Here is a 16,861-nt window from a genome sequence, read left to right on the forward strand (position 1 = left end):
AAATCCAAGTTACAAGTCGTTTAGTAAAAGATAGTCATTTCCGTCGAAAGAACGACATCTTGATGACCATTTTGAAAAACATACTTTCACTTTGAGTATAACCATGATTTTTGGATATGTTTCACATCCATATAAAATAAGATTTTTCACCAAAGGAATTCTTTTAATTCAAAGTTTAAGATAGGTTTTTAAAATTAAACCCAAAACAGCCCCCGTTGATCTATGACGGCGTATGTTCAGTTTTAAGGTGTTCTTCGTGTTTATAAGTTTTATATCCTTATGTTAGCTTGACATACTGTCATAATACATGTGTTGAAGTATTTTAAAAGTCAATTTAGAAGGATTAAGTTTATTTTCAAACAAGTTTAGAATTAATCTAAACTATGTTCTAGTTATTATTAGTTATAAACTCAAAATAAGATAGCTATATGAATATGAATCGAATAAGATTATGAATAAGGTTACTACCTCATATCAAATGAATAAAGTTGCTGGAGAAATAAGGAGAGTATCTTGAGTTCAAAGATACCCTTGATGGCTTGGAATTCTTGAAGTATAAACATGGAATGAACAAAAGTTCGAATAAGAATTCTATCTTGAATTAAGATAGTTATAAGTATATAAATTGAACCAAAATTTATATATGATTCTTACCTTGATTATTAGCTGAGAAGCTACTGATATGAAAGTAGGATTATGAATTCTAAAGAGTTGTGGAGTTGGATTGAAAGATTAGAAGTAAACTTGTACACTTGGAAGGTTATCTTGACATTTATGAAACTAGAACTTGTAAAATTTATGAAGAACACTTAGAACATGAAGATGGAACTTGAGAGAGATCAATTAGATGAAGAAAATTGAAGAATGAAAGTGTTTGTAGGTGTTTTTGGTCGTTCATAATGGATTAGATATAAAGGATGTGTCATTTTGTTTACTTGTAAAAAAGTCATGAATGATTACTAAAGTTTTTGTAATTTTTTGTAATCATTCATGCTAGTTGCCAAATGATGGTTCCCATAAGGTTAGGTAGCTCACATGGGCTTCTAAAGAGAAGATTTTTATGTGTATATACCAATAGTAAATACATCTAGAAGCTGGGTATGATACGGGTGTGAATACCGAATGAATACGTATAGAAATCTTGATGGAATTGAATGAGATTATGAGTATAGCTATCTTTGTTGAGTATACGTATGTTAGTATATATGTACTTAAGTCCTTTAAAAGTGTATTAATTCATATTAATACAATACATATATATACATTTTAATTTAGAAGTTATTACAACGTTAATCGTTATATATATGTATATAGTCTTGAAGTCTTTAAGTTAGTAATCTCATTTTATGTATATAACCAAATGTTAATATATGTAATGAGATACTTAAATATCATTGATAAGGCTAAAAAGGAACATATATTTCATAGCAAAATCCCCCAAGAAAGACAAGATTTTAGTTGCAATTGTTCCATTTTCGAGTAATATTCGTTTATTTTAAATAAGTGCGAAGACAAAAGGCGAAAACGAAGATTTGAAGACGCAAAGGTCCAAAAAGCTCAAAAGTACAAGATACAATCAAAAAGGTTCAAATTATTGATGAAGAACGTCTAAAAATGACAAGAGTACAAGTTACAAAACGCAAAGTACACAATATAAAATTGTACGAAAGGACGTTCAAAAATTCGGAACTGGGACCTAAGTCAACTTTCAACGCTCGACGCAACGGTGTAAAAATTACAAGTCAACTATGCACAAGAATAAAATATAATATTTAAATAATTCATAATAAGAATAATATTAAATAATAAAAAGTTGTTAATTGAGCATAGTTCAGGGGTCGTAAGTGAAAAATCAAATTCAGAATTCGCCTATAAAAGGCAGTGTATTCGATAGAAAAAAAAAGACACCCTTTTCTATCCTAAATCCCTTTTCTATATCTAATATCAATATCTATAATTCTCTATCATAATGTTAATGTAATAAGATATAACAATAATCTTAATTTTAAGTTTAAATTATGATAATAATAAGATTTATGATAGAGATCGTTTGAGTATGTAAGTCGAAATTCTGTCCGTGTAACGCTACGCTATTTTTAATCATTGTAAGTTATGTTCAACCTTTTTATATTAATGTCTCGTAACTAAGTTATTATTATGCTTATTTGAGCCGAAGTAATCGTGATGTTGGGCTAATTACTAAAATTGGGTAATTGGGCTTTGTACCATAATTAAGGTTTGGGCAAAAGACCGACACTTGTGGAAATTGGACTATTGACTATTAATAGATGGGGGGTATTGTCTAATTGAGTGACAACTCATTGGAGTCTGTCGAACCTATCTTCAAATTAATTATCCTAATAATTAATAATGATTATGGTTGTCCTATTTAGTGACGTTCATATGGAATCTATTATAATCATTTAATTAATTATTCGGGTTGGGTAATTGATTATTCAAACTGATCAAGTGGGTAAATTAATATTCATATCTAATCAAAACAGGGGTAGATTACATACAGTGATAACTGGTGTAATTGTTGACAGAAGTGATAACTGCGTCACAGTTTAAATCCTTAATCAGTTGGAATATTTGACTTCGGGTATAAGGGTAATTTGACGAGGATACTCGCACTTTATATTTATGACCGATGGACTATTATGGACAAAAACCAGATAGACGTATCAAATAAACCAGGACAAAGGACAATTGACCCATGGTAATAAATTAAAATCAACACGTCAAACATCATGATTACGGAAGTTTAAATAAGCATAATTCTTTTATTATATTTCTCATCGTATCTTTATTTACTGTCATTTTATTACTCGCAATTTTATTTACTGTCATTTTATTTATTGTCATTATTTTACGCACTTTAATTATCGTCATTTATCTTTACGCTTAAAATATAGAATCGACAAACCGGTCATTAAACGGTAAAACCCCCCTTTTATAATATTACTACTTATATAATTATATATATTTTGTATAAATATAGTTAAAAATATAGTAAGTTTCACCAGCTCCCTGTGGAACGAACCGGACTTACTAAAAACTACACTACTTTACGATTAGGTACACTGCCTATAGTGTTGTAGCAAGGTTTAGGTATATCCCATCCGTAAATTAATAAAACTTGTGTCATATTTTGTAGTATTTCCTAGTAAAAATAATAGTATTTCGTACCCTCACGCTACATCATCAAGTTTTTGGCGCCGCTGCCGGGGAACCGGTGAAACGCTATATTTTTAATCTACATTTGTAAAAATATATTTATATATAATTTTTAGAAAAACAATATATAAAAAAAAAAAATTTGCACAACTTTTCGAGCCTGCATAGACTCGTTTTAACTAGGGATCGAACACTAAATATCTCATTTTAACGAGCTTTGCCATCAATAAATATAAATAAAAGTTTGCTACTAAAATAATGTACTGTAATAATGCTCAGCCTAAAGTTGGATTAAAATAAGGAAAAGGAAACCGCCCCAAACTGTGTGTCAAAGATTAAAGTGCTGAGCAAATATACAATTTGTGTAATTCGTCTTCATCATGTAATGTGTATGTACCAAATAATCAACTAATGTGGGCCTTTGATGTTAAAATGTTGTATAAAGAAAATTAATCACGTGGCCCTTTACTTTTATGATTGAATTAGATTATGTATTTAAATGTCATCATTTAGTTAGGTTTTCAATTAATTTTAATTACTTACGTATTTTAAGTTTTTTAGTAATAAAATATAGAATAAACTTATAAAATATAAAATTAGAACAATTAATACATTAAAAAAAATATTAATATTTTAATTTTAGTTTTTAACATCTTTTAGTTTTAACTTTAGTTTTTGTAATTAAGTTTTAAGTTTTTAATTTTAGATTTTTAATTTTTTCCGTAATTTTCCATTAGAATCACGAAAAATACACGTTAAAAAAAAAAAAAAAAAAAAATGAAAAAGCATTACCATCGCCATCCTTTATGTGACTAATTGATGAGAATTGCCTAATTGAAACGAAAAGTTGAGTTGGATTGGACCCACTTAATACACTAATGGTAGCAAAAAGTGTTAATCAAGTTCCATCCATCTAATATGGTGGGTAATCCATCGAATCAAATAGTTGTAAACTTTTAATTAGACATAATTAATAATTCATGTCACATTTGTTTCATGACACACCACCTTCTTTTAACAAATCGTAGACATCTTTAGAAAGTATTCACCATAATTATTACTCCGTAGTATAGATAACCGTTTAGGACATAAACACATCCTCTTGTTCCAAATCTTCAATTTAATACGAATTTAATCCGGTTTTTCATGAATACAACAACAATAACATTCAAGAGATTGTCTTTACAAAGTAATTTTTTTAAAGAGATTGTCTTTACAAAGTAATTTTTTTTTTTAGATTTTTTTTAAAATATAAATTTATTTTTATTAAACTATCTATCTTTTATAAAAAAAAAAAAAAAAAAAAAATATCCCATTTGTTTTTTTTTTTTTTTTTTTTTTTTTTTTGCGCCAGATAGGACAACAACCCATTTGTTACTCCCTTTTGTAAACTTTATTTTATCTCTTTGAATTTGACTGAATCTCAAAAACTTGTGACTGCCCCTTTTTCTTTTTATCTTGCGCAGCTAGTTGACCAAAAGGGTTTCCCCTTTTTCTTTTGTTTTTCATAGCAGCTATAAAAAGTTAAAAAAAAAAAATTAAATTTTCTTACCTTTAGATTTTTCGAATCTAGTCACAACTTTTAGTATTAAGTTTAGTTTTGCCATAGTTATTTTTATACTTTTAGATTTTTAGGTTTTGCCGTAAAAACCCTTAAGTGCTTATTCCTTAGACTAAGTTTTAGGTGCTTTAGAATTTTGCGACGCCATTTTTCGTGCTACTTTCTTATTTTTATTTTTCGACGCCTATTTTTCGACCTTTTATTTTTCGACATTTTTCGACGCGCAATCTATTTCTTTCTTATTTCTCGCCATTCTAGTTTTTAGGACTTAGAATTTTTTTTCTACTTCTTCTCTAAATTTCTTAAAATTACGAAAATTTATTTTAAGTGGTTAAATTGATAGACATCAAAATTTTCTGGTTCGTAGTAATAGTTGGATTTGTACGTGGACCGGGTTATTGGAGCCAAACAGTCCTCAATTATATTGAGACCAAACGAATCCTGCCCCTCTGCTGCATCTTTTGGCTATTCGAAACGTGGGCAAAATCAGAAAAGTCTATTAATTGGATAACTTATTATAATTTTTCTTTCCTTTTTAAAAACTAATAGGATATTCAGTGAATGCACCGAGCAAGACGTTCGCCGCCGGTCATACGTTCACCACCTGTAACTCGATCAAGACATCGTTTAACGAATATCGCCGCCGTTGATTTTTCTTTAGAATCGTCATCAAGTCGACCAAATCCTCAAACTCAAATTTCCGATAATCCAGTTTTTGAAACAAACCTCACAATTGAGAATCCGGAGAATATTCAGGAACGGTTTGTAGATCCCGAACCATTAAACTTTCCTCCGGAACCACCAATCATTCAAACAGAGATTGTTGAGGAAGAAACCATTAAATCAGAAACCTCTAGTGATTCAGATACAACACTTCCAATCATGGAAAATCTAGAACCTCTAAGTATGGAAGACCGAATGAGAGCCACACGCACGGGCCAAGGTCACGCCATTATTAAGCCAGAAGTTAATGCGCCGGATTATGAAATTAAAGGACAAATCCTACACATGGTAACTAACCAATGCCAATTCAGTGGTGCACCGAATGAAGATCCTAACGAACACCTTCGTACGTTTAAAAGAATTTGTACACTATTCAAAATCCGAGAAGTGGAAGATGAGCAGATCTATCTCATGTTGTTTCCCTGGACTTTAAAGGGAGAAGCCAAAGATTGGTTAGAATCGTTACCTGAAGGGGCGATTGACACATGGGATGTTTTAGTTGAAAAATTTCTTAAACGATTCTTTCCGGCATCCAAAGCCGTGAGACTTCAAGGAGAAATTGTTACGTTCGCGCAAAATCCAAATGAAACATTATATGAGGCGTGGACAAGATTCGGAAGGATGTTGAGAGGATGTCCTCAACACGGATTAGATACTTTTCAAATAGTACAAATCTTCTATAAAGGCGTAGACATCGCCACACGAAAAGACATCGACATAACCGCTGGTGGATCCATTATGAAGAAAACCGCAACTGAAGCTTACAAAATTATTGATAACACAGCATCCCACTCACATGAGTGGCACCAAGAAAAAGATATCTTTCGATCATCTAAAGCGGCTAGAGCCGATTCTAGCCATGACTTTGATTCTGTTTCTGCAAAAATAGATGCTTTCGAAAGACGAATGGAAAAGATGAATAAAGATATTCACGCAATACGAATTAGTTGTGAGCAATGCGGTGGACCACACTTAACGAAAGATTGTCACATTGAACCAACGATGGAACAACGAGAGAATGTTTCCTATATGAACCAAAGGCCTGGAAATAATTATCAAAATAATTATCAACCGCCAAGGCTAAACTTCAATCGAAATCAAAACATTCTTTACAATCCAAATGGACCAAACAATAACTCGTACAACCAACAAGGTCCAAATAACCAACCAACTCAAACCAACACTTTCAATCAACAAAGACATGGCTTGTATAAACCACCACAACAAATCGAAGAGAAAAAGCCAAATCTAGAAGAAATGATGGCAAAGCTAATGGAATCTCAAACACAATTTATTACATCTCAAACCCAAACGAATGAGAGGTTTGATCAGTCATTAAGAACTCAACAAGCTTCCATTTTGAATCTAGAAAAACACGTAGGTACTCTTGCTAGCATGATGAGTGAAAGGAAACAAGGAAAGCTAGCGAGTAATACTGAAGTAAATCCTCGGAATGAAAATGTTAATATGGTTTCAACAAATTCTGAAAAACCAGCATCAGAAGATGGGAAGGTTTTAGATGAGAGTAACAATGAAGAAGTTACACCACCACCACCCGAGTATGTAAAGTCAGTGGTGGCACCATACAAACCACCCATCCCATTTCCAAGAAAAGGAGTTGAGTATGAGCAAGTGATAGGTAATAAAGATTGTGATACCTCTGGAAAGAAGAAGAAGAAAAAGAATAAGAAAGTACAAGAAACAAAAGCCGTAGAAGTAAACCCGGTGAAGACAGTTCCACCAAAACCTCCTCCTAGGATAGGTGATCCGGGTGAATTTATTGTTCCTTGTCTACTTAGTGATTGTGTCATGTATGATGCACTAGCAGATTTAGGTGCAAGTGTAAGTGTTATGCCTCTTTCATTATATAAGAGATTAGGTGTAGGTGAGTTAACTCCAACGGATATGAGTGTTCGACTCCTTGATCAAACCATTAAGCACCCAGTTGGAATTGCTGACAACCTACCCGTTCAAGTAGGTAATTTAACCTTTCTAGTCGAATTCATTGTCATTGACATAGAAGAGGACTCAAACGTTCCTCTAATTTTAGGTCGACCATTCTTAGCGTCCACCGGGGCGTTATTTGATGTAAGAAAGGGTAGAATGACACTTAGTAATGATGAGAAATCGATCACCTTTATGATTCGACAGTCTAAATATCCACAAACCAAAACCGTTTAACCGACAAAAACGATTGGTAAGAACCATGTTGTTTTACCAACTCCAACGGTAATGCTTAACAATAATAGAACGCCTAAGTGTGGGGAAAATGAAGTAACACCTAATGATGACATGATAACAAAGAACCCCGTTGTTGATACGAAATTAAATGATCCCGTTATTAATAGTTCAATGAAGAAACTTATTAAACGGATTCGCGATGCTAGAACCAAGGGGAACTTTAAGTTATGTAACCGGTTAGTATCCAATCTATCACCTAAAGAAAAGGAGAAACTAGTTGAAATTGTGGATATTACACAGGAATCCGACCAATGGCTTAAAGAGAAAGTCACAGATATGCAAGTTGATTATGGACCAAGAGAAATTGACGATGAAGTTAATCACAATTTTGACACCACAGCTACCTAAGTGTGGGGAGATTCAAATGTTCTAAAAAGAAAATGCTATCTAGAGTTAGTTGTTCTGTTCTCGTGTAGTTCCGAGAATGGAACCCGATTGGTCTTTTCCGCTAGCAGACACTAAAGAACTAGTTTTCTCCCTCCATTCTGAATTTTTGTTTTGTAGGTTTTTTTATGAAATTAATATGCATTTTAATTTAAGTTTTTAAAAACAAAATTTACTTTAATTCATTAAGTTTAAAAAATGATTTCTAAAATTCGTCGTGAGTTAAAGACTAGGTCGTTGAGCCGAAATTGCGTTACCCGAGGGCGGGGCGACAAATTTTGTTATCATTATTTTTAATTTTATTGATTTAAAGTATGCCAAAAATATTATACTTTATAAATTTTTGAAAAGTGGGGTTATAAACCAAACTTCAAAATATATATATATATATATATATATATATATATATATATATATATATATATATATATATATATATATATATATATATATATATATATATATATATATATATATATATATATATATATATATATATGTTTGTATTTTATCTTATGTACACAACAGGGTAAAACAGCGCACTTTCAAAGACTGTCATTAAGTTCAACAAAAAGCTACTAATTTTGATGACAAGGCGCAAAATATCAAATGTGATGTAAAATAATATGCTTACAAACTGGGTATTTTTAATCATTTTTCTACACTAATCACCCTCATGAATTTATAATTATAGTCTAATTTCATGCAAATGAGGGCATTGCATGATCTCAAGTGTGGGGAAGGGTTATAAATTCTCTCGGGTTTACACTTAGTTTATTTGCCAAATTTTGTAAAAATTTGAAAAATTTTCAATTAAATGAAGTCAAAATCATGTTTATACATATTTATGAACGGTGAAAACTAGGTGATAATACCGAAATTATCGTTACCTCGGAAAGGACATAAATTGAGAAACAACCTAAAATGCTTGAATTCATTTAAAATGGAATAGAAGAAAATAAAAAGGCAAAGAAAGAAATTAAGTGTGGGGAGAATGTACCAAGTTATTCAATTGAAAACTATCTATCACATGTTCTGTAAAGATATTGCAGGTACTTTTGCTTTGGACGATACTAATCAGTTTTACCCAATTTACTGTAATATATTTAAAAAAAAAGATGGATCTACACGATGAATCAATTCCATCATTAAAAGGAAGTAAAGTCTTCCGAAAAAGACACGCGCTTCTTGATTTAGGTCATGAAGTTGTCGTCCAGACCAGCTGTAGGTTGACGAAAAACCTAGAAAAGTCATCACTAAAATCAGCAGGAAATCCACGGACCTCAGCATCAAACAGGGTCGCCAAGTGGTCAGACTTATCCTAACCATGAGAGGGTCTGTCTTGTAAAATGGGGAGGGCACCGTGCAAATTAGCTTGATAAGACTAATGAATCAGATCCCCAGAAAGGATAATCTCCTTAAAGATTAAAAATCAGCTTTTAAGACTGATATTACTCAATCCTAGAGATTGACCTTAAAGATTGAGAATTCAAACTCATGGAATTCAATGATATCTAAACTCGAGCTTGAACGAGAAAATATTTTGATCAAAAATACAAACCGATTTGTTTTCTGAAAACCCATTTTCAATGCGTTCATTACCATTGAACGTAAAATCCTGAGAATTCATCAGAATTCATTAGGTCACCTGAACCAAATCGGGTGTCAACCGTAAGAACGGTGGTTGCATAGCATGGTCGGAGACAGGACCTTGTGCCAGACCGAAAAATCATAGGATGATCTTTACTATCGCTCCTACCAAGGATAGTTCTAGCATCCGACACGTTAAAAGACCATAATCATCTGCATGTCACGGGACATTGCCTTAACAGTTTCTTGTTCATCGCTTTCCTTTACAACCGGACGGTAGTTTACCGAAAGGTAATATACGGAACACGTAAACTGGATGTGTGCTTTCCGATACCGGGATAGCAGTGGATTACACGAACCTAAATGTTTTTAGCCAAAATATTGATCCACAAATATATTTTGCAACACCAATGGTGGATCAAATCAGAAAACTTATCTAGGGTAAAAGCTAGATTGAATTTTCAAAAGATCAAATGTTTTCATAAAGATCCTATTTCCTAAAGGATCTAAATTTTTATAGTCATGTGGGACTGTAAACCGCCTTTCAAATGTGCACTTTGCTTTGGAAACCGAAAGTAAATCGGCTATTTGATTGCAAGTGTCGTTGACCTAAACCCAAGGCAACTGTGGATGACACACCCACCTTTAACCATGGTTCTATTGTTAATATCATTGTTTATACCGCTCTATCAAAATCACTGATGTACAAAGTGTGAAGAATAAAAAAGTGATTCATGTATGTTTTTATTTCAAGTTCTGTATTGCTTGAGGACAAGCAACGCTCAAGTGTGGGGATATTGATAAGGCTAAAAAGGAACATATATTTCATAGCAAAATCCCCCAAGAAAGACAAGATTTTAGTTGCAATTGTTCCATTTTCGAGTAATATTCGTTTATTTTAAATAAGTGCGAAGACAAAAGGCGAAAACGAAGATTTGAAGACGCAAAGGTCCAAAAAGCTCAAAAGTACAAGATACAATCAAAAAGGTTCAAATTATTGATGAAGAACGTCTAAAAATGACAAGAGTACAAGTTACAAAACGCAAAGTACACAATATAAAATTGTACGAAAGGACGTTCAAAAATTCGGAACTGGGACCTAAGTCAACTTTCAACGCTCGACGCAACGGTGTAAAAATTACAAGTCAACTATGCACAAGAATAAAATATAATATTTAAATAATTCATAATAAGAATAATATTAAATAATAAAAAGTTGTTAATTGAGCATAGTTCAGGGGTCGTAAGTGAAAAATCAAATTCAGAATTCGCCTATAAAAGGCAGTGTATTCGATAGAAAAAAAAAGACACCCTTTTCTATCCTAAATCCCTTTTCTATATCTAATATCAATATCTATAATTCTCTATCATAATGTTAATGTAATAAGATATAACAATAATCTTAATTTTAAGTTTAAATTATGATAATAATAAGATTTATGATAGAGATCGTTTGAGTATGTAAGTCGAAATTCTGTCCGTGTAACGCTACGCTATTTTTAATCATTGTAAGTTATGTTCAACCTTTTTATATTAATGTCTCGTAACTAAGTTATTATTATGCTTATTTGAGCCGAAGTAATCGTGATGTTGGGCTAATTACTAAAATTGGGTAATTGGGCTTTGTACCATAATTAAGGTTTGGGCAAAAGACCGACACTTGTGGAAATTGGACTATTGACTATTAATAGATGGGGGGTATTGTCTAATTGAGTGACAACTCATTGGAGTCTGTCGAACCTATCTTCAAATTAATTATCCTAATAATTAATAATGATTATGGTTGTCCTATTTAGTGACGTTCATATGGAATCTATTATAATCATTTAATTAATTATTCGGGTTGGGTAATTGATTATTCAAACTGATCAAGTGGGTAAATTAATATTCATATCTAATCAAAACAGGGGTAGATTACATACAGTGATAACTGGTGTAATTGTTGACAGAAGTGATAACTGCGTCACAGTTTAAATCCTTAATCAGTTGGAATATTTGACTTCGGGTATAAGGGTAATTTGACGAGGATACTCGCACTTTATATTTATGACCGATGGACTATTATGGACAAAAACCAGATAGACGTATCAAATAAACCAGGACAAAGGACAATTGACCCATGGTAATAAATTAAAATCAACACGTCAAACATCATGATTACGGAAGTTTAAATAAGCATAATTCTTTTATTATATTTCTCATCGTATCTTTATTTACTGTCATTTTATTACTCGCAATTTTATTTACTGTCATTTTATTTATTGTCATTATTTTACGCACTTTAATTATCGTCATTTATCTTTACGCTTAAAATATAGAATCGACAAACCGGTCATTAAACGGTAAAACCCCCCTTTTATAATATTACTACTTATATAATTATATATATTTTGTATAAATATAGTTAAAAATATAGTAAGTTTCACCAGCTCCCTGTGGAACGAACCGGACTTACTAAAAACTACACTACTTTACGATTAGGTACACTGCCTATAGTGTTGTAGCAAGGTTTAGGTATATCCCATCCGTAAATTAATAAAACTTGTGTCATATTTTGTAGTATTTCCTAGTAAAAATAATAGTATTTCGTACCCTCACGCTACATATTTTGTCGTTGTAGTATAGTGGTAAGTATTCCCGCCTGTCACGCGGGTGACCCGGGTTCGATCCCCGGCAGCGGCGCCAAAAACTTGATGATGTAGCGTGAGGGTACGAAATAGTATTATTTTTAATACAAAATACTACAAAATATGACACAAGTTTTATTAATTTACGGATGGGATATACCTAAACCTTGCTACAACACTATAGGCAGTGTACCTAATCATAGAGTAGTGTAGTTTTTAGTAAGTCCGGTTCGTTCCACAGGGAGCTGGTGAAGTTAACGCTATATTATTAAGTTTATTTGTAAAAATATATATATAAATAAGTAGTAGTATTATTATAAAATGGGGGTTTTACCGTTTAATGACCGGTTTGTCGATTTTAAGCGTAAAAATAAATGACAAAAATTAAAGTGCGTAAAATAAATTGCGATAAATAAAATGACAGAAAATAAAATTGCGAGTAATAAAATGACAGTAAATAAAGATACGATGAGAAATATAATAAAAGAATTATGCTTATTTAAACTTCCGTAATCATGATGTTTGACGTGTTGATTTTAATTTATTACCATGGGTTAATTGTCCTTTGTCCTGGTTTATTTGATACGTCTATCTGGTTTTTGTCCATAATAGTCCATTGGTCATAAATATAAAGTGCGAGTATCCTCGTCAAATTACCCTTATACCCGAAGTCAAATATTCCAACTGATTAAGGATTTAAACTGTGACGCAGTTATCACTTCTGTCAACAATTACACCAGTTATCACTGTATGTAATCCACCCCTGTTTTAATTAGTTTATGAATATTAATTCATCCACTTGATCAGAATGAATAATCAATTACCCAACCCAATTGATTAATTAAATGATTATAACAGATTCCATATGAACATCACTAAATAGGACAACCATAATCATTATTAATTATTAGGTTAATTAATTTGAAGATAGGTTCGACAGACTCCAATGAGTTGTCACTCAATTAGACAATACCCCCCATCTATTAATAGCCCATAGTTCAATTTTCACAAGTGTCGTTCTTTTGTTCAAACCCCAATTATGGTACAAAGCCCAATTACCCCGTCTTAATATTTTAGCCCAACATCACGATTACTTCGGCTCAAATAAGCATAATAATAACTTAGCTACGAGACATTAATGTAAAAAGGTTGAACATAACTTACAATGATTAAAAATAGCGTAGCGTTACACGGACAGAATTTCGACTTACACACTCAAATGATCTCTATCATAAATCTTATTATTATCATAATTTAAACTTAAAATTAAGATTATTGTTATATCTTATTACATTAACATTATGATAGAGATATAGAATATAGATATTGATAATTGATATTGATAATTGATAGAAGAAAAAAAAAGATCTCATTTTAACAAATCATAAGTATATATATATATATCCATATATACATCATTATATAATTATTTCAAATTATGACGTTCGTGAATTGTCAGACAGACTGGGTGGCCAAACGTTTGTATAAAAAATCATTTCAAATAACCAAGTTTTAATGAGTTTGATTGCTTAACATGTTGGAAACCTTAATTATGTAAATATTAATCTTCTATATATTAGTGGAAAAATCCGGGTCGTTACATTACACACCCGTTAAATTAAATTTCGTCCCGAAATTTGGAATAGTACCTAATCAACGTGCGATATCGGGAAACAGGTGTGGATACTTGAGCTTCATTTGGTCTTCTCGTTCCCAAGTGAATTCAGGTCCTCTACGAGCATTCCACCGAACCTTAACGATTGGTATTTTGTTTTGCTTAAGTCCTTTAACCTCACGATCCATTATCTCGACAGGTTCTTCAACGAATTGTAGTTTTTCGTTGATCTTAATTTCGTCTAAAGGAATAGTGAGATGTTCTTTAGCTAAGCATTTCTTCAGGTTCGAGACGTGAAAGGTATTATGTACGCCGGCTAATTGATGAGGTAATTCAAGTCGATAAGCTACTGGTCCAACGCGATCAATAATCCTGAATGGACCAACGTACCTCGGGTTTAGTTTTCCCCGTTTTCCAAAACGAACAACGCCTTTCCAAGGTGATACTTTAAGCATGACCATGTCACCAACCTCAAATTCTAAATCTTTTCTTCTAATGTCCGCGTAGCTCTTTTGTCGATTCCGAGCAGTTTTCAATCGCTGCTGGATCTGGATGATTTTCTCGGTGGTTTCTTGAATAATTTCCGGACCTGTAAGTTGTCTATCCCCCACATCACTCCAACAAATCGGTGACCTACACTTTCTTCCATAAAGTTCCTCGAATGGTGCCGCATCAATACTCGAATGGTAGCTGTTGTTGTACGAAAACTCAGCTAACGGTAAGTGTCGATCCCAACTGCTTCAAAAATCAATAACACATGCTCGTAGCATGTCTTCGAGTGTCTGTATTGTCCTTTCACTTTGCCCATCAGTTTGGGGGTGATAGGCAGTACTCATGTCTAGACGAGTCCCCAATGCTTGTTGTAACGTCTGTCAAAACCTTGAAACAAATCTACCATCCCTATCAGAGATAATAGAGATTGGTATTCCATGTCTGGAGATGACTTCCTTCAAGTATAATCGTGCTAACTTCTCCATTTTGTCATCTTCTCTTGTTGGCAGGAAATGTGCTGACTTGGTAAGACGATCGACTATTACCCAAATTGTATCATAACCACTTGCAGTCCTTGGCAATTTAGTAATGAAATCCATGGTAATGTTTTCCCATTTCCATTCTGGGATTTCAGGTTACTGAAGTAGACCCGATGGTTTTTGATGCTCAGCTTTGACTTTAGAACAAGTCAAACATTCTCCTACATATGTGGCAATATCGGCTTTCATTCCAGGCCACCAAAAGTTTCTCTTGAGGTCTTGGTACATTTTTCCCGCTTCGGGATGTATTGAATATCTAGTTTTATGTGCCTCATCAAGTACCACTTTCCTCGAATCTCCATATTTTGGTACTCAAATTCTATCAACCAAATATCGAGTTCCGTCTTCTCGAATATTAAGCTGTTTTTCCAATCCTTTGGATATTTCCCTTTCAAAACTTCCTTCCTTTAAAACCACCTGTTGTGCCTCTTTTATTCGAGTAATAAGGTTGGTACGAATAATCATATTCATAGCTTTTACTCGAATAGGTTCTCTTTCCTTTCGACTCAAGGCATCGGCTACAACATTTGCCTTCCCCGGGTGGTAACGAATCTCGCACTCATAATCATTTAGCAGCTCAACCCACCTACGCTGCCTCATATTCAGTTGTTTTTGATTTAAAATGTGTTTAAGACTTTTGTGGATAGTGTATATGATAAATTTGACCCCATATAAATAATGTCTCCACATTTTTAATGCAAAAACAACGGCGCCCAATTCCAAGTCGTGTGTGGTGTAGTTTCGTTCATGAGTCTTGAGTTGTCGAGAAGCATATGCAATTACTTTCTTTCGTTGCATAAGAACACACCCAAAACCCAATCATGATGCGTCACAATAAATGACAAAGTCCTCAACTCCTTCGGGTAACGATAAAATAGGTGTCGTAGTTAACTTCTTTTTCAATAATTGGAAGGCACCTTCTTGTTAGGAAGTCCATTCATACTTCTTCCCCTTATGTGTCAATGCAGTTAAAGGTTTTGCTACTCGGGAAAAATCTTGAATAAATCTCCTATAGTAACCGGCTAAACCCAAAAATTGGTGTATTTGCGTTGGAGTTTTCGGGGCTTCCCAATTTTTAATGGCTTCAATCTTGGCGGGATCAACTTTGATTCCATTACTACTAACTACGTGGCCAAGAAAATGAACTTCTTTTAACCAAAAAGCGCACTTAGAGAATTTTGCATAAAGCTGTTCTTTTCTTAACAACTCTAACACAAGTCTCATGTGTTGTTCATGCTCTTGGTTATTCTTCGAATAGATAAGGATGTCATCAATAAAGACAATAACAAACTTATCTAAATATGGATTACATACTCGGTGCATGAGGTCCATGAATACTGCGGGTGCATTGGTTAAACCGAATGGCATAACCATAAATTCATAGTGGCCATAACGAGTTCTGAAGGCTGTTTTCGGAATGTCGGCTTCTTTGACCCTCAGTTGATGATAACCCGACCTTAAGTCGATTTTGGAGTATACGTTCGAACCTTGGAGTTGATCGAATAGGTCGTCGATTCTTGGTAAAGGGTATCGGGTTTTGATGGTTACTTTGTTTAGCTCACGGTAATCGATACACATACGAAAAGACACATCTTTCTTTTTGACGAACAGAATTGGAGCTCCCCATGGTGACGTACTCGGTCGGATGAAACCACGTTCTAATAGTTCTTGTAGTTGGCTTTGTAATTCTTTCATCTCGGTGGGCGCAAGTCTATATGGAGCACGAGCTATCGGTGCAGCTCCTGGTACAAGATCTATTTGAAACTCGACGGATCGGTGTGGAGGTAGTCCCGGTAATTCATCCGGAAACACCTCAGGAAATTCTCATACGACGGGTATGTCATCAATTTTCTTTTCTTCAGTTTCTACCTTCTCGACATATGCTAGTACAGCATAGCAACCTTTTCGTATT

At 33.3% G+C, this 16,861-nt stretch overlaps 1 non-coding gene across 1 annotated transcript; it reads left to right on the forward strand.

Moving 5' to 3' along the window:
- The first annotated feature begins 12,286 nt into the window (after positions 1–12,286).
- Positions 12,287–12,358, forward strand: TRNAD-GUC (transfer RNA aspartic acid (anticodon GUC)). The gene has a single exon. It is a non-coding gene; the product is annotated as a tRNA-Asp (tRNA).
- Positions 12,359–16,861: the final 4,503 nt, after the last annotated feature.

The sequence above is a fragment of the Rutidosis leptorrhynchoides genome, chromosome 5 (genome assembly GCF_046630445.1).
Source record: "Rutidosis leptorrhynchoides isolate AG116_Rl617_1_P2 chromosome 5, CSIRO_AGI_Rlap_v1, whole genome shotgun sequence".
NCBI lineage: Eukaryota > Viridiplantae > Streptophyta > Magnoliopsida > Asterales > Asteraceae > Rutidosis > Rutidosis leptorrhynchoides.